The sequence below is a fragment of the Bos taurus genome, chromosome Y (genome assembly GCF_002263795.3).
Source record: "Bos taurus isolate L1 Dominette 01449 registration number 42190680 breed Hereford chromosome Y, ARS-UCD2.0, whole genome shotgun sequence".
NCBI classification, from domain to species: Eukaryota; Metazoa; Chordata; class Mammalia; order Artiodactyla; family Bovidae; genus Bos; species Bos taurus.
The window spans coordinates 27,901,519-27,926,093 of NC_082638.1; the positions used below are offsets into that span (position 1 = coordinate 27,901,519).

The window sequence follows — 24,575 nt, forward strand, 5'->3', positions numbered from 1 at the left end:
GTAAAAATTATGTGTGTGTGTGTGAGAGAGAGAGAGAGAGAGGTGGAGAAAGGAAAAGTAACAACGTATTTTGGTATTTCATGTTATTTGCAAGTTCGAAAGCTCTGCTGCTGCTGCTACTGCTGCTGCTAAGTTGCTTCAGTCATGTTCGACTCTGTGCGACCCCATAGACAGCAGCCCACCAGGATACCCTGTCCCTGGGATTCTCCAGGCAAGAACACTGGAGTGGGTTGCCATTTCCTTCTCGAATGTATGAAAATGAAAAGTGAATGTGAAGTCACTCCATCGTGCCCGACTCTTAGCAACCCCATGGACTTCAGCCCACCAGGCTCCTCCATCTGTAGGATTTTTCCCACAAGAGTACTGGAGTGGGGTGCCATTGCCTTCTCCACTATACATATAATCTGTAGAGTGTTTAGCAATGAAATTTTCAACTGTTTTCATGCTTTGAAGATCTCAGTATTAACTATATAGCCAGATTGGAATGGCTTTGTTATGGTATGGTCCTGTGTGCTGCTGAACTCTGTGAAGTGCCTCTGTTGTGCTGTTCTAAGATAAAATGGTTCCGAAAGCCTGATGCGGAGAAGTTGATGGAGAAACTATGATGTGAGTTTGGACCAGACACGGGATTTAGTTAGTGGAGAGCTGTGGCTTCTTGTCCCAGTTGAGGAAGAGGCATGCATGCACTCCAGGCATGGAGCCAAGGCAGAAGGAACACTGTCTCAGAGTGTCTTAAGTTAGCCCAGGGACATGTCAAGGAAGCCAACCACTAAAATGCCTGTTAGGTGAGAGGCACTTGCAAGGATCAAGCAGGCCCTGTATATCATTGACTGCAGTTGGAGAAGCAGAGATAGTTAATAGAATGAGGCCTGGTGCCTGTGGACCTCCTGTTGAGTGATCAAAAGGGGAATTTGATTCATTCCATCTCCTTTCCCATTTGGCTGGCCTTTAGTCAAAGTGAAGTAGCCCTATCCGTCTCCATCACAATAGTAAAGCAAGTTAAGATTCCCAAAGAAAAAAGCCTTGACATCCAGTTTGATTTGTACTGGACCCATAGGTTTAACTGAAAAGGATCAAACACAGGGAATCTTTTCAGTTTATGAATTGAGCTAAGTTTAGTTCTCTTTCCCTTAAGCTACAAAGGAGTTGTCCGAGAAGAGTAAATGTAGTGGATACAAAGGGTCCAGGGTGATTAAACCCTCTATAGAACTTTTCCTTACCTTTTCCAGTTACATGTGTCTTACCCTAGTTTAACGTGACAATTTCACTTTTGTATCTTATCTTGCCTTGGGCAGGAATGTATTAAAGTTAACAGCTAATTCTTTGTGTAATTTCCCATTTTATCAAACTAATACTGGGTTTCCATCTTACTTGACACAGTCTGATGTGCAGGAATTTTCTCATTTATTTCAGTAATTATCAGGTCATAGAGTTATCATCCTTCCTCTACTCTATCCAACTACCTAGTCTGTGATTATACTTGTGGAAACCTTTTTTCGTGTGATCTCCAAGGGCTCTTTCACAGACCTGTGGTGTACCCTCTAAGTATTGGTTCCTGAACATCAGCACACTTGGCTTCCTCTGTGGGTTCCTGGAGTTGAGTCTCCTCCTCGAGTTGAATGCCATACCTTCTCCACTTCTGGCACAGATATCTAGAATCTCTGTGCACCATTCAAGGAACCTGGAATCTTGGCTGTAGACCTATGTCAAGAGAAATCTCTCCATTTCCTCTTCCTTTCTCCTCCTCTTTGTCTCTCCCCACTCTTTCTGCCCCTCCCCACAATTCATTTAAATCCTCTAAGCTTTCACAAAATGCTAGAAAGTGATAATCACCAAGGGGTTACCATCCCTCTCAGAACAAAAGAGAAAGGACTACAGATGACTAAGCTGTAGTGAGTCTCTTGTCTCCATTTTAGGTAATTTCCTGAGTGTAAATTCAAATACAAGTAAATTGTATTTATTTACTCAATGCTTGATTGATTGGTTTACACTTTGAATATTTTACTAGGCCTTTCCAGTTAGTTCGCTTGGGCCAAAGCACTTTGCTAAGTGTCAGCTTAAACTTCTTTTAGTTGTATAACGAGTGTGTGTGTGTGTGTGTGTGTGTGTGTTTGTCTTCTGGTCTCAGGTGAAAACTCTATGTATAAATGTGCAGACTATTGCATTCTTATCTCCTTTATTCTATTTCTATAGTAAAAATATGAAATGTTTTCTTTATATGTTTTTATTGTTGCTTAGGATTATCAATACTGTTACTGTTGTTTGCTCTGTAGTATGCTCCTAAAGAGTACAAGTTGTATTTATTGCCAAATGAAAAGTTTCCAGTGATATGGTCCCTGACTACTTCCTCTCTTCCATTCTCTGTCATTCTACTCTCCTATTTTCCCCACTGCTGCCCTTTTTGACAACACTGGCCTTGCTTTCCCTAAGCAAATTCAATTTCTTCCCAATCCAAAGACTTTGCAAATGCTCTTCTTCTGGGAATGCTCTTCCCAGAAGAAGAGCATTGCTACATCCCTTGTTTGAGCTTCCCCAATGCTGTTCAAACCACACAATGAAATCCTCACACCTCTCCTTTTCCTTCTCCTCCTTAAAGACACTTTAAGTCTCTACACTCGTCTTCCCTGTCCAGCCTAAAGTTCCTAGATTTTCACACACACACACACACACAAAACCTGAAAAGAGATAATAACATCAGGGCTTTGCTTCGTAAAATTAACTTGAGTAAGTTTCTGTGCCTGCAGAACAAAGACAGTTAATACTGAGTTGAGTTCTTTCAGGAGCTTCCTCTCTTTTTCTTTTGATATCTCTATATTTTTTTCAGGCAACGGCACTTTGTTTTTTTTACAAATGTATTGAATATCTGTCAAGATGACTATTTTGTTATTGCTTTTGGTGAATTTCCTTGTCTACTTTACTTGTTCTTTCAGGTAAAATTTATTGTTTTATTAATGTTGCCAAAACATTGTCAGTAAAATTACTATTTATAAAAATAAAATGTTTTTTAAAAAATTATTTCTGCTGTCCATCTTTTTACAAATAACATAGCATTTTTTTTTGTTTGTTTCTTTTCTTTAAACAATCTTATTGTGTTGTCCATAAATTCTAAACAGTGATGTGTAAATGGGTTTTCTGGTTCTTAGTACCATCAAAGGCAATGAGGATATGGCTTAATAAATTTCTGTTTCTGTTTTTAGATTTTAAAGAGAATTATTTCATTGGATATTTACAACATCTGTTGAGACATTTACTTTTCTTTCTTTCTCCCTTACTTTCCTTTTCTTCCTTTCTTCCCATGACTGTCTTCCTCTTTCTTTCCTTCCTTTTCTTTTCCCAGTTTTGGCTTGACTTGTCCTTTCCTGAAACAAAAGTAATTCCACTCAGTGTTGAATATTACCATCTCAAAATCCCATTCCATGTGTCATTCATTTCTAGTATTGGAATTAACCTCCTCTTCCCCTTATTAGATTGGCTACAGTTGTATCAATGTTTCTGATTTTTTTTTTTTTTCGAAGAAGCAGCTCTTGTTTTATTATCCCAACAAGTTTTATTTTTGTTATTTTCTATTTTTGTTTCAATTCATATATACCTTCTACTTTCTTTAGGATTTTTTCTTTATAATCATACATTGTAAAAGCTTTCTTTACAAATTTTATGGAAATATATTTGATTTACAATGTTGTGTTTCAGATGTATATCAGAGTGATTTAGTTATGCATATACATGTCTATTTTTTAGGTTATTTTTCATTATAGGTTATTACATGAGATTATTTCCTTTCTTTCTTTCTTTTTTCTTTTTTTTTACTAGATGGTTTAGGGCTTGACCTATCTTTACTTAAATAACCTATTTTGTCTGAATCCCAAATGGTTTTATGTATACATTTTTTAAATTAAAATCTCATTCTCTATGATTTTTTGGCACGTTAATTCCAAAGATTTCACTACTTGCAGGTGAATGTTTTAATTTATAGTTTACTGAGAATTAAGTTTTCCTTGGAGGTCTGAGGGTATGTGTGTATATACACTGGCATGTCTATATACACATCCTTTTCAGATTACTACATTTTTTAAAGATATATAAATATATTTTAAAAGATATTTTCTGTTTGTATGGTAAAAACATGAAATGTTTTAATTCTAGAAATTTGTTCCCCTAAGGAATATAGTATAAAAAGTAAAGGTATAGAACTATTCCTTTGAGAATAATCCCTACTAACAGAACCTGGAAATGTTAAACAAATGATTCATAACACTTCCTAAAGGTGGTAAGAAAAATGTTATTCAAGGTAAGAGTACTACAGCGGGGGTCTTATAATACGGGAGAGAGAGTGAGCTTAAGCCTGACTCCAGCAGGGACACAGCTGGGATTTATAGCTAAGGAACAGGGTGGGTCCATGTGATAGCAAAGAGAGACTGGGAGACTGAAAAGCAATGAACAACAACAGAGTGGGTGTCAGTGGATGGAAACTTATTAATACGACCATAACGGTGCTGGTGGATTCTGGCTCAACTGAGACGATCATTGCTGAGGCTAGGCAAGACTGATAAGATATTGAGGTGAGTGATAAAGAATTTGATCTGATCTGAGGGTGGTCAGATCAAGGGTGAAGTATGTTTTCTAAATTGAAGTAGCAGAATCTAGCTTAGATTGGACTAAATGGACAGGCACCCCGGTATAAAGACATGAGCCAAAGTTGGCAGTGCATTAACGAACTACTGCTGCATAACAAATTATCCCAAAGCAACAGCTTAAAACAATATTATCTCATACTGCTGCTGAAAGTTGGGAATCCAGGAGTAATTCAGTTGAGAGTTCTGGCTCAGGGTTTCATGAGATTGTCGTCATCTGAAGCCTTGACATGGGCTGGTGGATTTCCTTCCAAGATGGCTTACTCACATAGCTGTTGAAACCAGTTTCCTTGCTGGCTGTTGGGAGAAAGCCTCAGTTCTTTCCCATGGGCCTCTCTACTGGGCTACCTGAGTGTTCTCAAGATACGACTAAGCTGGCTTCCAGAGTGAGTGATCCAAGAGGATGAGCAAGGAGGCTGCAGTGCCTTTTGTGACTTAAAGAGTCATAGTCAGACACTTCATTTTCATTTCTACAATATTCTAACATTAGAAGTGAGCCACTAAATCCAGCCTACATGTAAAGGGGAGTATAAGGACCACCCTTGAAGGAAAGGATTTGTGGACATACTTTAAAACCACATGGTACACCCATGGCCACAAATTGTTTACATACTTGTATGTCCAAAATGCATTTTCCTGCAAATGCTTTCAAATAATTTATCCATTATAGCATTAACTTGAAGTTCAGGACCTTGTCATCGAAGTCAAGTCCAGATATGGACCGCGACCTGATGGACTGCCGCACACCAGGGTTTCCTGTCCACCATCAACTCCAGAGGCATGCTCAAACTCAAGTCCATTGAGCTGGTGATGCCATCCAACCATCTCATCCTCTGCTGTCCCCTTCCCCAGCCTTCAATCTTTCCCGCATCAGGGTCTTTTCTAAAGCGTCAGTTCTTAGAATCAGGTTGCCAAAGTATTGGAGCTGCAGCTTCAGCATCAGTCCTTCCAATGAATATTCAGGACTGCTTTACTTTAGGATTGACTATTTTGATCTCCTTGCTGTCCAGGAGACTCTCAAGTCATCTCCAACACATCAGTTCAAATTATACACGTGTAGTTCCTCTAGACCTGATGATCTGTGAACAAAAGAGATGAGTTAATCTGCTCACTTTCACAGCCAACATACAGTGCTGGGTCAGGCATAGATAACCTTCATGGGCACTCCTGTTCCAGAAAGAGGAGGGGAGATGGGAGTCAACAGTAGCAGTTCTGAAATCCCACGGGTTCTTGTTGGCAGTCCTTTGATTAGGATTTAAGGCCTGGAAACTTCCTAGGCTTCAGTCTCTGAATTTTTAATTCTGCCCTCTGACATGATTCCATTGCAGGAAAGGTGGGTAGTATATGGTTACAGTGAAACAGTCTCCCTAGCCTGCTTCCTGCTTGTCGAAGGTAGAAGTTCAGAGCTCTCTTATTTTGTACTATTGCTGGTCCTTTCAGTCCAAGCTGAACTTAAATATGTTATCTTAAAAACTTGGTGTGTCTCCTGATAATCTTACTGGTTTTCATGGTAAAGCACTCCACTCCAAAGCCACCATCACACATGTCTTCATAATAAGGCCTACTCTGTCTCGGTTTTCTGCTGAGATAGCTGAGGGATAACACCCTGAAACTTGGTACAAGTCTTATTGTGTGACTGAAATGTCTCTGAGTGACACCCCTGAACTCTTTGGAGGGCATTGGCCTGCCTAAATAATGCCATGAAGCATCCCCTTCCAGCTTTCTGAGGCTTAACAAAGAATTTTACACTCACTCATCTTTAGACCACGTTTATTAAAAATAAATAAATAAATAAGAATTGATGTATAGGTGTTATAAAATGTTATATTTAGACCACCTTATCTCAATGCCCTGGATAGAACCTTGTTTGAGAGCCATTAATTTTAGCATCCTCTGTCATGTTAAAAGACTGGAAAATTTCGAATTCAGCAAGTTCTGTCTTATTTTTTAATATTTTCTCTTAAATATATATTTTTTAATTTCCCTTTATATTTTACTATAGGCAGCAAGAAGAAACCAGGAAGCACTTTTGGCTGTTTGGCTGGAAATCTCCTTAGCTAGATATCTCAATTAATTAAGTACAGTTTCTCCTTCCTGGTACATTTCTACTTTTCATAAACTGCAGATATAGTGGACTTTTCTCTGCACATTCCCCAGGCTCTTTTTTCCTGCCTCTACTTTCTGCCAGACATCCTGGGTGCACCCCTGTGATCCCACTTAGAACGTGTTTGCTCAGTGAGATAACGGAGATCGAATCCCAGGCTTCAGTGCTTCTGCTGGCCAGAGCATATGTACCTTTCTCTAACACCTTCATGTTTTTGCTATCCAACTTCCATCACCTGGCTAGGTCAATTCCGGAAGCTCATACTCACAAGCACACTGGCAGGGACTTCTATGCCCATGTGTGCACACACATGTGCGTGTACACAGTAACATCCCTGAGAGGAAACGCACACGTGCAAAACTACAAGCTTTCTTCTCTAGGAATATGAATTTTGGTAAGTACCTTTGTGCTCACAAACAAAAAGTAACTTTCTTTTCCTGGTTGTTTCCTTTCGCTTGTTAATTAATCATGTCACCTTGCACTTCTAACTCTGTGTTGCTACTGCTGCTAAGTCACTTCAGTCAAGTCTGAGTCTGTGTGACCCCATAGACAGCAGCCCACCAGGCTCCCCCGTCCTGGGATTCTCCAGGCAAGAACACTGGAGTGGGTTGCCATTTCCTTCTCCAATGCATGAAAGTGAAAAGTGAGAGGGAAGTCGCTTAGTCATGTCCGACTCTTCTCGACCCCATGGACTGCAGCCTACCAGGCTCCTCTGTCCATGGGAATTGCCAGGCAAGAGTACTGGAGTAGGGTGCCATTGCCTTCTCCATCTAACTTTGTGACTTATCCTCAAAGGTTACAAAATCTTGGCATTTGCCAGTGACACGGACCGACCTGCAGAGCAGCAAGCAGGGTTGGAAGCACTTGCCATGAACAGCTGTATGACATGCGCCTGCGTTCTGCATTCTCCCATCACCTTGGACAGCTTCACAGTACCAGTCACATTGGCCTGATCCATGTGGGGACAGAAAACAAGGACCTTTGGGCTCAGCTGACTTGGAGAACCTCTCTCTCGGTGTGCACCTATCTAGGTCATTCCTTGTCAATGTTGTGCCCCTCTTGCTAGCCTACCACCCTTTATGGACAACAACATTCTGAGTGAGGCCTTCTGTTCTTCCTATCTGTGTAGCTTTATGTGTGCACCTGTCTACATGTGCCCCCAAGGGCTATCTCCATGTAGCAGGAAAAGGCCAAAGAGACGCCTGAGCCTCCAAGAGCCCCAAGAGACTGTGATAGGCCTGGGTCTTATCCAATGTTGTGAGAAAGGTGCACATGGATACAGGGTCTCTTCAGATACAAAGATTGGAACCTGAGGCCATAAAGGTAAGGTGGCATTCCTACACGTCCTCCCTTCTGTTTAACACTACCCATGCACATGGAGTCCCCAAACAGATGATGCCCTGCAAAACCTTCCCTTTGTAGGCCCACAGCTCATGCCTCCCTTGGGCGGAAAGCAGCTTTTCTATCTCAAAGGCACCAAGACGGCTTGAACCACCAAGGCCACAGTGATTTGCTAGATGTCAAGATTCTCTTCCAGTTGCTCTCATTAGGCCCAGGTAGGACTCACTACAGTCACACATCTCTGCTTGCCTACACAGCCCACATGCCAAGGAAGCCAGCCTCCATTTGGGCCCAGGAGCATCCAAGACGGTCACCTGGAATGCAGCTTCCCTCTGAGCATCACCTGGTTTCAGATCCCCTATGACAAAATCGGAGATTTTGCTTCAGTGAGACTGCTCGAATTCTCTCAGATGCAGATGCACACTTTTGCCCCTCAGGCCCCCAAAGCCAGTGGCAAGACCCCAGAGGAAAGAAGAACTTCACGTCAGGACTTTCAGCACCCACCATGGCGTATCTTTGGCAGGACTGCTATTGCCTAGACCCTGGACCCTGAAAACCAGCAGGCCCCAAACTGCCCCCAGGGGCTTCCCTGTCTCCCACTCTCCTGAGGTCCTTTGGGACATGCAATTACTCCTTGCTCACTCCATTCCCTCCCTCACAGGCTCATCCGGGCACAGGGTCAAACACGTACAACCACCTGTGCTTTCCTCGCCTTTCTGCACTGCCAGGGAGGCAGGCTGGAAGTGCCTGGAGGCATGCCACACTCACATCCTGTCTCTCCTAGGATGCCTGTGGTTTTGCATCCTAGGAGAGATGCATCCCAAATGCATCCCCATTTGGGAAAGGATAGTGTCCCAGCTACGATAAGGCTGTCCCTCAGGGCCTATCTCCTGACCGCCTCACCACATGTGTTTCTGTCAGTTATCTCTGATGGAAGAATCATCCTCCCCGAGGTAGTACTTCAGGGGATCGTCCCACATGTCATTGCTGATGAGCTGCTGGCAACACGAGCAAGGTCAACCCAGGGCTGACCAGGCCCTGAACCCTCCCATGAGCAGCCAAGAACTCCAACATTAATCATCACCTGTGTGCAGGCCCAAAGCAACCCCACATCAGCAATCGTGTTCAATTCTGGGCCATTGTGGCCTGACAGCCAGTTGAGAAAATTAAGGCTCCTGGTGTCCAGACTGTGGCTGGGGGATGCCCATTCAAAGTCCCAGAACCAGTGGACTGGAGTGGAATGGCATGCCCTGTTCCCTGGGGAAAGACAGGGGAGACTGGGGTGGACTCCACAGGTGGATCATCTACATGCTTGCACACCCACACTCATCACCATGGGAGCCACGTGTTACCAGTGATGTCAAGGTAATACTCCTTAATGATCATGGTGTTCAAGAAGCAGGGGTTGTCCTGAAAGGAAAAGATCAGCTTGCAGCGGGACTGCAGATGGCTCCGCACCTGCACCTGCCAGGATAGGGAGGAGGGAAAAGGTGCAAACTTCTAGGGGCCTCAGCTTGCCTCCCAGGCAGGCATTAACAGCGTCCATGACTCCTCTCCAAAGTCTCACAGTGCAGGAACATGGCTAACAGGATCTTCCCACTCCCTGCCAGGTCCCATACCCATCCTTCCTCAGTCTTCCTCACTGATCTTCAAGTCGATCATGTAGTCGAGAAAGTCTTGATCTTGGTCGCTGATCATGACGGAAACTTGAGGGTGGCTCATAATCTGCTTTAGGTCAAGGAGCCATTCAGGGAGCTACATGCCAGGCCAAGAAGAGCCAGGAGCATCAGTCCTAGTCTGGGGTGGAACAAGGATATTGGAAAAGGCATCTGCAAGGAGCTGGGCACTGCCTGTTACCTGGCCACCCCTGATCTCATCAGGCTTTGCCATACCATCAGACACGCTCATGGCTCTGGGCCCCTTGTGGTGGTGTGCATCTGAGGTGGTCTGCATTCTCCGAGCAGGGACTGGTTTCTGACAGCTACTGTTCTCCTCCAGACCTGTGTATGCTTGGTAGTGGCATGTCACTGCTTACATGGTCAGATTTGCAGTCCTGTGACAATCCGTGTTTGAAAGCAAAGGGGTTGTGTGTGTGTGTGTGTGTGTGTGTGTGTGTGTACGTGTGTGTGTGTTGTGTGTGTATGTGAATGACTCACATGTCTCAGCTATATGCCAGGATCACCCGCATTTACAGCAATAGCTGTGCAGATGCTGCTCTTGTGTACCATCTCTGGTCATTCCTGACTTGGAGGCCTCAGGTGCTGCTCCTCCTCAGATGCAGGCCTGAAGGAGACACTCAAAGGCATGGCTGCAACACGTACATCTGTAGCCCTGCCCAGACCCTACTCTGCTGGGCCTTTGGAGCTTGCCAATTGCCCAGGACCACATTTTCTTCAGGGGCCTCCAGCGCCCTTCCTGTGCCCTCGCCCCCTCCCCCTCCTCCTGCTCCTGCCCCTTCTCCTCCTCCTCATGAGCAGTGGACCCAAAGGAGCAGCGGAAAGGATACAGTTTTGGCCCAGAAGCCAGGGATGCCCTGGATGATGGCACTCCCCCAAGCCAAGTGATGCTTCCTCCTCTGATGGTAGGCCCTGTGGTTTTGCTCACACTCAGAGCTCAGTTCCACCTGCAGGGCGGCCAGTGCCTTCAGGACATCTAGCGCCTGGTGCTCACTCGGACCTCCCGGCCCTGCTCCTCCACCGTCTTCTCCTCCAGCTCCTGGGAGGACCACTGTTTCTGCTCCTCATCTGCCACAACCTCCACCTCTTCCATGATGTCTTCTGCAAGCAGCCAGAACTCCCACCGGATCCCTGCCACGTCTCCGTCCACCAGGGTCTGGCTGTCTTGCACTGCCTCCACCCTAAAGAGGATGGCCTCTTCACTTGGCGTGACAACTGGTGGTTGCAAGGTTCCAGCTGCGCACAGCATCAGGATGGCAGGTCGCGGGATGAGGGGTGGGGGCTTCTCCCTGAGTACTGGGGCTCACAGCTAAGGGTCCCAGGACGCTCCCACCTTCCTTTGATCGCCTCTCACGCTCCTCTTGGCCCAAGCTGGGGCAGATGTGAAGGGACACGATATAACAGCACAGAGAATGGTGCATAATGGTGGCCCAGGCTGCAGTGAACCTGTGGGACCCACTAGCTCTTTGGGGGCGGGGAGTGAGGGGGATGGTCGGGAGGTGGGGAGTGGTGTGTTGGGGGTGGCGTGAGGCCAAGGAAAGGGGTGCCGGACAGCCCAGGCCAGGGTGAACGGGCCCTGGGACATCAGCGGAAAACAGGCAGGAGCCTAGGCTGTGAGCCAAGCACAGGCTCCTTGCCCAAATCTAGACCAAGGGCGGAGAGGGTAGTGGGCGGCACCCTTATGGACATGCCCCTAGACCGGAGGGCATCTTCTGCGGTTCCTGTGCTCCAGTGCCCCCACATGGCCAGATTCTGCACCAGGATTGTAGAGGGTTTTGCATGTGGCTGGGGTAGCCCCAGGTGCTGTCATTGACCTGGCCCTGGAAATTCCAACCACGGGTTCCTGCTCCACAATCCAAACAATACCCTCCTGTGTCCCCTGGGACCGGCAATAGCTGGGAGCTCTCCCTGACTATCCAAAGGATATGCAGGGGTGCCAAGTGGCTGGATACTTTTCTTCATGGGACAGAGAGCCTGTTGCTGTCCTGATACTAGGGGAGTAGGGAAAAACCGCAACATTTGCTACCGTTGATCTCCACTGTTCAGGGAGACCAGAGCCTTAGGGTGCAGAGCTCGCTCTTTGTCTCTCTATCTTTGCTTCCGGCATAGCACTGTTTTGGACAATCCTTCTGTGTGTGTACCAGGCGCTAATGTCTGTGTGTCTCTGTCTCTCTAAGTAGTGCTGTTGCCGTCTGCCACTCTCTGGACAGCAGCTCTCAGAAAAGACGCTTATCCTTTGCAAGCCCTTCTGGTCCTGACTGAGTTGCAGCAATGGGAGATTAGACGGTTTTAGTCCACACGTTCGGAGAGTGCTTTCTCAACCTTGAGAGCCAACAGTGGGCGGTCACTGCTGAACTGCAGAATTGGACGTGCGACCCTCCCTCCCTCGCTGGACAGATGTGAACACTGCACAGGCCTGAGGTGGCTTGGCCACACTTTGCACAGAGGGAGAAATGGGGCCCGCTCTGCTGGCATGAGGGAACTCCCTGAACCTTGTTCGAATGCCTGCCAGGGAGACTCTAAAGACAGTTCCCCTTAAGTTCCATGACTCACCGGTGTCGGAGACATGCACGTCTGCCATTTACCCTATTGAGGCCCTTTCAAAGTGGTACTGTTCTCCATGTGAGAACACATCCCAACCTGCCCTATCACACAAGCCTGTGGGGCCTGAAGCAGCAAGAGGACCAAGCTAAGCCAGCCATCCTATAGTCCTGATATATGATATATGCATTCTACAAAGAGCTTGAACATGGGCAGGACCCACCTGATTCAGTGCAAGGACTGAGATGTGGGCTCAGGAGTGTTTGTAGGGGGCTTGAACAAAGGCAGGACCCAGCCTGGTTCATTGGAGCGACTGAGATGTGGCCTCAGGAGTGTCTGTTGGGATGAACAAGCGGTGGATCCAGCCGCGGTCAGTGCAGGGACCGAGATGTGGGCTCAGGAGTGTTTTTTGAGTGCTTGAACAAGGGCAGGACCTGGCCTGGTTCAGAGAAGGGACCCAGATATGGGCTCAGGAGTATTTCCCAGGGGTTTCAGCAAGTGCTGGACCCAGCCTAGTTCAGTGTAGTGAAGGAGATCAGCCTGAGAGTCAGATGAAGGCCAAGGAGTGTTTGTCAGGGTCTTGAACATGTGTAGGACCCAGCCTAGTTCAGTTCAGGGGTGAGAAATGGGGTCAGGAGTGTTTGTCTGGGCTTGAATATGGCCAGGACCTCAGCCGCTATCAGTGCAGGAACCAAGATGTGGTCTTAGGAGTGTTTGCCATGGTTAATATGGGCAGGAAACAGCTGGTTTGGTGCAGAGACTGGGATGTTGGCACAACAGTATTTGTCATGGCTTGAACTTTGGCGGGACCCACCCTTGTTCAGGGCAGTGAGTGAGATGCAGGCTCAGTAGTGTTTCCTGGGGGATTGAACAAGGGGAGCACACACCTTAGATCAGGGACAGGGAGCGATTTGTGGGCTCAGGATTGCTTGCTGCGGGCTTAAATAAGACCAGAAACCAGCCTTTGAGTCAGATGCAGGCCCAGAACAGTTGGTTGGGGGCTTGAACATGTGTAGTTTCTGGCCTGGTTCAGTGCAGTTTCTGATGTGTGGGCTCAGGAGTGTTTGTCAGGGGTTTCAAAAAGGGCAGGACCCCGTCTGCTTCAATGCAGGGACCAGGATGTTGGCTCAGGAGTATTTGCAGGGGACTTCAGAAAGTGCTGAACCCAGCCTAGTTCAGTGCAGGGAACAAGATATTGGCACAGGAGTGTTTGTCAGGGTCTTGAACAACTGTGTGGATCACAATAAACTGTGGAAAATTCTGAAAGAGATGGGAATACCAGACCACCTGATCTGCCTCTTGAGAAATGTGTATGCAGGTCAGGAAGCAACAGTTAGAACTGCACATGGAACAACAGACTGGTTCCAAATAGGAAAAGGAATATGCGAAGGCTGTATATTGTCACACTGTTTATTTAACTTACATGCAGAGAACATCATAAGAAACGCTGGACTGGAAGAAACACAAGCTGGAATCAAGATTGCCAGGAGAAATATTAATAACCTCAGATATGCAGGTGGCACCAGCCTTGTGGCAGAAAGTGAAGAGAAACTGAAAAGACTCTTGATGAAAGTAAAAGTGGAGAGTGAAAAAGTTGGCTTAAAGCTCAACATTCAGAAAACGAAGATCATGGCCTCCAGCCCCATCACTTCATGGGAAATAGATGAAGAAACAGTGGAAACAGAGGCAAACATTATTTTTCTTGGCTCCAAATCACTGCAGATGGTGACTGCAGCCACGATATTAAAAGACGTTTACTCCTTGGAAGGAAAGTTATGACCAACCTAAATAGCATATTCAAAAACGGAGACATTATATTGCCAACAAAAGTTCGTCTAGTCAAGGTTATGCTTTTTCCTGTAGTCGTGTATGGATGTGAGAGTTGGACTGTGAAGAAGCCTGAGCACCAAAGAATTGATGCTTTTGAACTGTGGTGTTGGAGAAGACTCTTGAGAGTCCCTTGGACTGCAAGGAGATCCAACCAGTCCATTCTGAAGGAAATCAGCCCTGGAATTTCTTTGGAAGAATGATGCTAAAGCTGAAATTCCAGTCCTTTGGCCACCTCATGCGAAGAGTTGACTCATTGGAAAAGACTCTGATGCTTGGAGGGATTGGAGCAGGAGGAGAAGGGGACCACAGAGGATGAGATGGCTGGATGGCATCACTGACTGGATGGACGTGAGTCTCAGTGAACTGCGGGTGTTGGTGTTCGACAGGGAGGCCTGGCATACTGAGATTCATGGGTTCGCAAAGAGCCGGACACGACTGAGCGACTGATCTAATCTGAACAAGTGTAGGACTCAGCCCAGTTCAGTGTAGAGAGCGAGATATGGGCTCAGAAGTGTTTGTTAGACCTTCAACGTGGGCAGAACCCACCTGCTTCAGTGCAGGGACCAAAATGTGGTTTCAGGAGCATTTATCAAAGTATTGAATAAGGGCAGGAACCGGGCGGCTTCAAGGCAGGGCGTGAGATGCGGGTACAGGAGTGTTTCCAGGGGGATTGAAAAAGGGGAGGACACACCTTAGTTCAGGGGCAGGCAGCGAGTTGTCAGCTCAGGATGTTTTTCTGGGGGCTTGAACAAAGTAGAAACCATTCTAGTTCAGCGCAGGGATGGAGATGTTGGCTCAGGAGTGTTTGTCAGGGATTTGCATGAGGGCAGGGACCAGCGAACTTCAGTGCAGTGAGTGAGATATGGGATCGTAGTGTTGCCTGAGGTATTGGTCAAGGGGAGGACACACCTTACTTCAGTGGCAGGGAGAGAGTTGTCAGCTCAGGATTGTTTGCCGGGACTTGAACAAATGCTGGAACTATCCTGGTTCAGTGCAGGAACCAAGATGTTGGCTCAGGAGTGTTTGTCAGAGTCTTGAACAAGTGCAGGACACAGCCTAGTTCAGTGCAGGGACGGTGATGCAGGCTCAAGAGTGTTTGTCGGGGGTTTGAACAAGGGCTTGACCCAGCCTATTTTAGTGCAGGGACTGAGATGTGGGCTTAGGAGTTTTTGCCGGGGGTTTTGACAAGGTCTGGACCCAGCCTGGTTCAGTGCAGTGCGTGAGATGAGGGCTCAGTAGTGTTTCTGGGGGTTTGAACAAGGGGAGGACTCACCTTAGTTCATGGGCAGGGAGCGAGTTGTTGGCTCAGGATTGTTTGTCAGGGCTTGAACAGAGGCAGAAACCATCCTGATTCAGTGCAGGGATGGAGATGTTGGCTCAGGAGTGTTTGTCGGGGATTTGAACATGGGCAGGACCCAGTGCATGGACCGCGATGCACGCTCAGGAGTGTTTGTTGGGGGTTTGAACAAGGTCAGGACCCAGCCTAGTTCAGTGCTGAAACCGAGATGTGGGTTCAGGAGTATGTGTTGGGGGATCGAACAATGGCAGGACCTAGACTCGTTCAGTCGGAGAAGTCAATGGCACCCCACTCCAGTACTCTTGCCTGGAAAATCCAATGGATGGAGGAGCCTGGTGGGCTACAGTCCACAGGGTCACTAAGAGTTGGACACGACTGACGGACTTCACTTTCATTTTTCACTCTCATGCATTGGAAAAGGAAATGGCAACCCACTCTAGTGTTCTTGTCTTGAGAATCCCAGGGATGGGGGAGCCTGGTGGGCTGCCATGTATGGGGTCGCACAGAGTCGGACACAACTGAAGAGACTTAGCAGTGGTAGCAGCAGATTCGTTCAGTGCAGTGACCGAGATGTGGGCTCAGGAGTGTTTGTCAGGGTCTTGAACAAGTGTAGGACCCAGCCTAGTTCATTGTAGTGAGTGATATGTGGGCTCAGGAGTATTTGTTGTGGCTTGAACATGGGCAAGGACTCATCTGCTTCAGTTCAGGGACTGACATGTGGGTTCCAGAGTATTTGTCAGGGTTTTGAACAAGGGTAGGACCCAGGTGGCTTCAGTGCAGGGAGTGAGATGTGGGATCAGGGGTGTTTCCTGGGGGGCAGGGAGTTGAACAAGGGGAGGACACACCTTAGTTCAGGGGCAGGGAGCTAGGTGTCGGCTCAGGATTGTTTGCCGGGGGCTTGAACAAAAGCAGGAACCATCCTGGTTCAGTGCATGGACAGAGATGTTGGCTCTGGAATGTTTGTCGGGGGTTTGAACAAGGGAAGGACCCAGCCTAGTTCAGTGCAGGGACTGAGATGCAGGCTCAGGAGTGTTTGTCAGGGTCTTCAACAAGGGCAGGACCCAGACTGCTTTTGTGCAGGGACCGAGATGTGGGTTCAGGAGTATGTGTTGGGGGATCTAACAAGGGCATGACCTAGACTGGTTCAGGGCCGGGGATGTGATATGGATACAGGAGTGTTTGTTGGGGTCTTAAACAAGGGCAGGACCCAGCCTAGTTTAGTGCAGGGACTGAGATGTGCGCTCAGCAGTATGTGTTGGTGGATCTAACAAGGGCATGACCTAGACTGGTTCAGTGCATGAACCAAGATGTAGGTTCAGGAGTATTTGTCGGGGTCTTGAACAAGGGCAGGACCCTGGCGGGTTCAGGGCAGGGAGTGAGATGAGGGATCAGGAGTGTTTTCTGGGGGATTGAACAAGAGCAAGACAGACCTAATTTCAGGGGCAGGGAGCGAGTTGTGGGCTCACGGTTGTTTGCCGGAGGCTTGAACAAAGGCAGGACTCAGCCTGCTTCAGTGCGGGGACTGAGATGTGGGCTCAGGTGTATGTGTTGGGGGAATCTAACAAGGGCAAGACACAGACTGGATCATGTGCAGGGCAGGAGATTTGGGCGCAGCAGTGTTTGCCGGGGTCATGAACAACCGAGCCTCGGTCATGTAGGACCGAGCCTAGTTCAGTGCAGTGACCAAGAGTTTGGCTCAGGAGCATTTGTCGGGGCTTGACCATGGGAAGGACCAGCCTGCTTCAGGGCAGAGCCCGAGATGTTGGTTCAGAGGTATGTGTCAGGGGACTAACTAGGGCAGAACCTAGACTGGTTCAGTGCAGTGACCGAGATGTGGACTCATGAGTATTTTCCAGGGGTTTGAGCAAGTGCTGGACCCAGCCTAGTTCAGTGCAGTGACAGAGATGTGGGCTCAGGAATGTTTCTCAGGGCTTGAACATGGGAAGGATACAGCCTGCTTTTGTGCAGGGACCAAGATGTGGGCTCAGGATTGCACTGGAAAAAAACATGATTCCATTCCTAATGAGTGTAATGCCTATATATAACAATTAGGTGTAACTAGTCCATTGTGCCATTTAGGAGCACCTCAAGATGCAAGGCAAATGCAAGGAAGTAGGAAAGGGGGAATTAACAGTACCACAATTATAATAGGGGACTTTAATACCCCACTCACACCTATGGATACATCAACTGAAAAGAAAATTAGCAAAGAATCATGAGCTGTAAATGTACTTTTGTGTGTTATCTGTCTTTACACTTACTATAGTGCCTCTAGTATGGCAGGAGGAGATACTATATACTTGTCCATATTTCCTACTGTCAGGAAGTTACCTAGAACAATTGGTAGAGTTGGGAAATTGATAGAAAAGTCCTAATACAAAGATGTACCTTCTAAACTAGTGCTATCTTCCTTTTTCATAAGTGGAGAAGTACTCACCAAGAAAGTGAAATCCCAGATATCAGGTTATATGATCTCATAATGGGAATTTTCCGAAGATAGCAGTCTACATGCATATAAGTAAGTCCTGGCTCAAGCCCAGTTAATTATGCTAAATGTTAGAACATGTCTGATAGAACACATCTCCTTCAAGTCTCACACACCCTTCCTAAATTAATATCTTGAATTTCTGAGCTATGACTCTATACTTGGTATAGTATCATAGGCTGAGGCTTTAAGGTTGTAAAAGCTCATAGAGGACAGAGACCACATTAATTTATTACATTTGGAAATATCTCCTCAAGGCCTGCAGCCAGGTCTGGGGCAGCTGCCATCACCCTAAATGTCCAGAAGCTAGATCTGAAATCTGCCCTCCATTCTCCTCTCCAACTTCCTCCATCTTATCACCAACCTGTGGTGTTGTCTGTCCCTTGCCCTGGAAAGATACTTTGTTCTTACAGTCTTCATCATCTTCCTTGAGTGCCTACCCATTGCCTATATTTCATACTGTCTGCTGATTGAATGAACACAATTTATGAATGGAAAGCAGAGGCTGAAGACAGGCCTGCACAGAAGCTTCTGAAGTTACCTAGTGGGAATCTGCATTGACATGTGACTACGTTGAGTGTTATTACTGACTTGAATCCTGTTCACTTGGTCATCTGGGAAATGCACATTTTCAGTCTGAAACTGGCACAAAAGGCTTTTTTTTTTTTCTTATTTCATTTTTGTGTACACCTTCTCTATAGTGTCCTATATCTGGTACTGTTACCTCCAAATATTCCCAGTTGAATGTGCCTTGGGCCTGATATGCACATATTCCGTCTTTTAGGCTTAGCTAAGATGGGAGGTTCAGAGGTCTTGTTGACACAATTTCTCAAATTGGTAGAGGACTTACAATCTACAATCTTTATCCATTACCAGGACACGTCCTTTGAAGGGCTGCAGGTGTTAACAATGAACTTGCCTGGACCCGTGCTTTTGTGGCCCTAATGGCCCTTCATAGAACTGAGGACCATTTGATTATCCTTAGGCACTTCAGTTTGGACTGGATTTTATCCTTTTGTTTGTTTTTTAAGCAGATGTATACTTTGCAAGCTAGAGTTGGTCTTGTGGGGTTCTCACAAATCCAGAGGACTGGCAGTAAGACTGGTGGCCATAGATAAGAATTTTTGCCATGGAAAGGTGACCTCATCATACCTGCAAACCCTCTGTGGGAAAGGCCCAGGTGGCTCCAACCATTTACAGGAGACCTTGTGATCCTGTAAGCTCCCCAATGGCTAGTGCAGCCTATTGTCTTGGTTAGGGGAGGTTAACGGAGGCATGATTACCATAATGTGCCTGCTTTGTGTCATCACTAAAGTAATAGGCAGAAATTGTTCTAGATAACATCCCTTTGCAATGACCATTCCTCAGGATTGGTGAGGTCCTATCATCAGGTTTCAGAAGGAAATCCGTGTGAAGGATTAAAGGATCATACTATATGTTTTTGACAAGGTCATGCTGACTTGCTGATGTGTGTACTTTCTTCTACAACTTTCTGTAAATTATGCCCCTTCCATTATTTCCTAGGGGATATTTACCCATATAATGGAAAGAATGGCCATCCTTGCTGAATCTCTGAAGAAACAGTTAAAAATCTTAGGGGGCATTAGGAATCTGTGAGGATTATCAATTAATGGGTAAGAGAGTTCTTTACCATTTTCATTTCGCTGAGAACCTAAGTAAGTTCGGTGAGTATCATTAAGTCCGACTCTTCCTGATCCCATGGATTGCAGCATGACAGGCTTCCCTGTCAATCACCAACTCATAGAGCCTGCTCAAACCCATAACCACTGATTCCCTGATGCCACCATGCATTTCATCTTCTGTCGTCACCCTCTCCTCCAGCCTTCAATCTTTCTCAGCATCAGGTTCTTTCCCAATGAGTCAGTCTTTCATTTCAGGTGGCCAAAATATCCAGGATCCAGTTCCAGCATCAGCCCTTCCAATCAATATTCTGAACTGATTTCCTTTAGAATTGACTCCTTTCATTTCCTTGCAGTCCAAGGGACTCTCAATTGTTTTCTCTAACACCACATATCAATAGCATCGATTCCTTGGAGGTCAAGATTCTTTAGGTCCAATTCTCATCTCTTTACATAGCTTTGACTAGACTGACCTTTGTCTGCTTTATAATGTGCTGTCTAGCCTGGTTGTAACTTTTCTTCTAAGGAGAAAGCATATTTTAATTTCCTGAACAGAGTCACCATCTTCAGTGATTTTGGAACCTGCTCCCCCCAAATAGTTTCTCACTGTTTCCATTGGTTTCCCATCTTTATGTCACGAAGTGATGGGACCAGATGCCATGAATCTCATTTTGAATGTTGAGTTTTAAGTCACCTTAATCACTCTCCTCTTTTACTTTCCTCAAGAGACTCCGTAGTTCTTTCCATGTTCTGCCACATGAATCGTGTCATCTGCATATCTGATGTTATTGATATTTCTCCCAGCAAAGTTGATTCCAAACCCTGTTGCATTCAGTCTGGCATTTTGTGTGATGAACTCTTCATGTAAGTTCAATAAAGAGGTTGACAGTACAGCCTTGAAATATTCCTTTCCCAACTCAGAACCTGTCTGTTGTTCCATTTCCTTTTCTGACTGTTGCTTCTTGAGCTGCATACAGATTTATCAGGAGGCATATAACATACTCTAGTAGTCCCATGTTTAGAAGAATTTAAAATGTTTTGTTGTGATCTACACAAACAAGTCTTTGGCATAGTCAAAAAGGAGTAGATGTTTTTCTGGTGCTCTCTGGCTTTTTTTTTTTTTTTTTTGTATCAAATATTTTATTTTATTTATTTTTTTATTTATTTTTAAAAGAAAATCCATCCTGAACCCTCCTCCCTCCTCCCTCCCGATACCATCCCTCTGGGTCATCCCAGTGCACCAGTCCCAAGCATCCAGCATCGCGCATTGAACCTGGACTGGCATCTCGTTTCATACATGACATTTCACATGTTTCAATGCCATTCTCCCAAATCTTGCCACCCTCTCCCTCTCCCACAGAGTCCATAAGCCTGTTCTATACATCAGTGTCTCTTTTGCTGTCTCGTATACAGGGTTATCGTAACCATCTTTCTAAATTCCGTATATATGCGTTAGTATACTGTATTGGTGTTTGTCCTTCTGGCTTACTTCACTCTGTATAATAGGCTCCAGTTTCATCCACCTCATTAGAACTGATTCAAATGTATTCTTTTTAATGGCTGAGTAATACTCCATTGTGTATATTTACAACAGCTTTCTTATCCATTCATCTGCTGATGGACATCTAGGTTGTTTCCATGTCCTGGCTATTATAAACAGTGCTGCGATGAACATTGGGGTACACGTGTCTCTTTCCCTTCTGGTTTCCTCAGTGTGTATGCCCAGCAGTGGGATTGCTGGATCATAAGGCAGTTCTATTTCCAGTTTTTTAACGAATCTCCACACTGTTCTCCATAGTGGCTGTACTAGTTTGCATTCCCACCAACAGTGTAAGAGGGTTCCCTTTTCTCCACACCCTCTCCAGCATTTATTATTTGTAGACTTTTGGATCGCAGCCATTCTGACTGGTGTGAAATGGTATCTAATAGTGGTTTTGATTTGCATTTCTCTGATAATGAGTGATGTTGAGTATCTTTTCATGTGTTTGTTAGCCATCTGTATGTCTTCTTTGGAGAAATGTCTATTTAGTTCTTTAGCCCATTTTTTGATTGGGTCATTTATTTTTCTGGAGTTGAGCTGGAGGAGTTGCTCGTATATTGTTGAGATTAGTTGTTTGTCGGTTGCTTCATTTGCTATTATTTTCTCCCATTCTGAAGGCTGTCTTTTTACCTTGCTAATAGTTTCCTTTGATGTGCAGAAGCTTTTAAGTTTAATTAGGTCCCATTTGTTTATTTTTGCTTTTATTTCCAATATTCTTGGAGGTGGGTCATAGAGGATCCTGCTGTGATGTATGTCAGAGAGTGTTTTGCCTATGTTCTCCTCTAGGAGTTTTATAGTTTCTGGTCTTACGTTGAGATCTTTAATCCATTTTGAGTTTATTTTTGTATATGGTGTTAGAAAGTGTTCTAGTTTCATTCTTTTACAAGTGGTTGACCAGATTTCCCAGCACCACTTGTTAAAGAGATTGTCTTTAATCCATTGTATATTCTTGCCTCCTTTGTCAAAGATAAGGTGTCCGTAAGTGCGTGGATTTATCTCTGGGCTTTCTATTTTGTTCCATTGATCTATATTTCTGTCTTTGTGCCAGTACCATACTGTCTTGATAACTGTGGCTTTGTAGTAGAGCCTGAAGTCAGGTAGGTTGATTCCTCCAGTTCCATTTTTCTTTCTCAAGATCGCTTTGGCTATTCGAGGTTTTTTGTATTTCCATACAAATTGTGAAATTATTTGTTCTAGCTCTGTGAAGAATACTGTTGGTAGCTTGATAGGGATTGCATTGAATCTATAAATTGCTTTGGGTAGTATACTCATTTTCACTATATTGATTCTTCCAATCCATGAACATGGTATATTTCTCCATCTATTAGTGTCCTCTTTGATTTCTTTCACCAGTGTTTTATAGTTTTCTATATATAGGTCTTTAGTTTCTTTAGGTAGATATATTCCTAAGTATTTTATTCTTTTCGTTGCAATGGTGAATGGAATTGTTTCCTTAATTTCTCTTTCTGTTTTCTCATTATTAGTGTATAGGAATGCAAGGGATTTCTGTGTGTTGATTTTATATCCTGCAACTTTACTGTAATCATTGATTAGTTCTAGTAATTTTCTGGTGGAGTCTTTAGGGTTTTCTATGTAGAGGATCATGTCATCTGCAAATAGTGAGAGTTTTACTTCTTCTTTTCCAATTTGGATTCCTTTTATTTCTTTTTCTGCTCTGATTGCTGTGGCCAAAACTTCCAAAACTATGTTGAATAGTAATGGTGAAAGTGGGCACCCTTGTCTTGTTCCTGACTTTAGAGGAAATGCTTTCAGTTTTTCACCATTGAGGATAATGTTTGCTGTGGGTTTGTCATATATAGCTTTTATTATGTTGAGGTATGTTCCTTCTATTCCTGCTTTCTGGAGAGTTTTTATCATAAATGGGTGTTGAATTTTGTCAAAGGCTTTCTCTGCATCTATTGAGATAATCATATGGTTTTTGTTTTTCAATTTGTTAATGTGGTGTATTACATTGATTGATTTGCGGATATTGAAGAATCCTTGCATCCCTGGGATAAAGCCCACATGGTCATGGTGTATGATCTTTTTAATATGTTGTTGAATTCTGATTGCTAGAATTTTGTTTAGGATTTTTGCATCTATGTTCATCAGTGATATTGGCCTGTAGTTTTCTTTTTTTGTGGGATCTTTGTCAGGTTTTGTTATTAGGGTGATGGTGGCCTCATAGAATGAATTTGGAAGTTTACCTTCCTCTGCAATTTTCTGGAAGAGTTTGAGCAGGATAGGTGTTAGCTCTCCTCTAAATTTTTGGTAGAATTCAGCTGTGAAGCCGTCTGGACCTGGGCTTTTGCTTGCTGGAAGATTTTTGATTACAGTTTCAATTTCCGTGCTTGTGATGGGTCTGTTAAGGTTTTCTATTTCTTCCTGGTCGAGTTGTGGAAAGTTGTACTTTTCTAAGAATTTGTCCATTTCTTCCTCGTTGTCCATTTTATTGGCATATAATTGTTGATAATAGTCTCTTATGATCCTTTGTATTTCTGTGTTGTCTGTTGTGATCTCTCCATTTTCATTTCTAATTTTATTGATTTGATTTTTCTCTCTTTGTTTCCTGATGAGTCTGGCTAATGGTTTATCAATTTTATTTATCCTTTCAAAGAACCAGCTTTTGGCTTTGTTGATTTTTGCTATGGTCTCTTTTGTTTCTTTTGCATTTATTTCTGCTCTAATTTTTAAGATTTCTTTCCTTCTACTAACCCTGGGGTTCTTCATTCTTCCTTTTCTAGTTGCTTTAGGTGTAGAGTTAGGTTATTTATTTGACTTTTTTCTTGTTTCTTGAGGTGTGCCTGTATTGCTATGAACTTTCCCCTTAGGACTGCTTTTACTGTGTCCCACAGGTTTTGGGTTGTTGTGTTTTCGTTTTCATTAGTTTCTATGCAAATTTTGATTTCTTTTTTGATTTCTTCTGTGATTTGTTGGTTATTCAGCAGCGTGTTGTTCATCCTCCATATGTTGGAATTTTTAATAGTTTTTCTCCTGTAATTGAGATCTAATCTTACTGCGTTGTGGTCAGAAAAGATGCTTGGAATGATTTCTATTTTTTTGAATTTACCCAGGCTAGCTTTATGGCCCAGGATGTGATCTATCCTGGAGAAGGTTCCATGTGCGCTTGAGAAAAAGGTGAAATTCATTGTTTTCGGATGAAATGTCCTATAGATATCAATTAGGTCTAACTGGTCTATTGTATCGTTTAAAGTTTGTGTTTCCTTGTTAATTTTCTGTTTAGTTGATCTATCCATAGGTGTGAGTGGGGTATTAAAGTCTCCCACTATTATTGTGTTTTTGTTAATTTCTCCTTTCATACTTGTTAGCATTTGTCTTACATACTGCGGTGCTCCCATGTTGGGTGCATATATATTTATAATTGTTATATCTTCTTCTTGGATTGATCCTTTGATCATTATGTAGTGACCTTCTTTGTCTCTTTTCACAGCCTTTGTTTTAAAGTCTATTTTATCTGATATGAGTATTG

At 44.5% G+C, this 24,575-nt stretch overlaps 1 pseudogene; it reads right to left on the reverse strand.

Annotated features, from left to right (window-relative positions):
• Positions 1 to 8,993: 8,993 nt before the first annotated feature.
• On the reverse strand, positions 8,994 to 10,965 carry LOC132344672 (testis-specific Y-encoded protein 1-like; annotated as a pseudogene).
• Between the last annotated feature and the right edge of the window lie 13,610 nt (positions 10,966 to 24,575).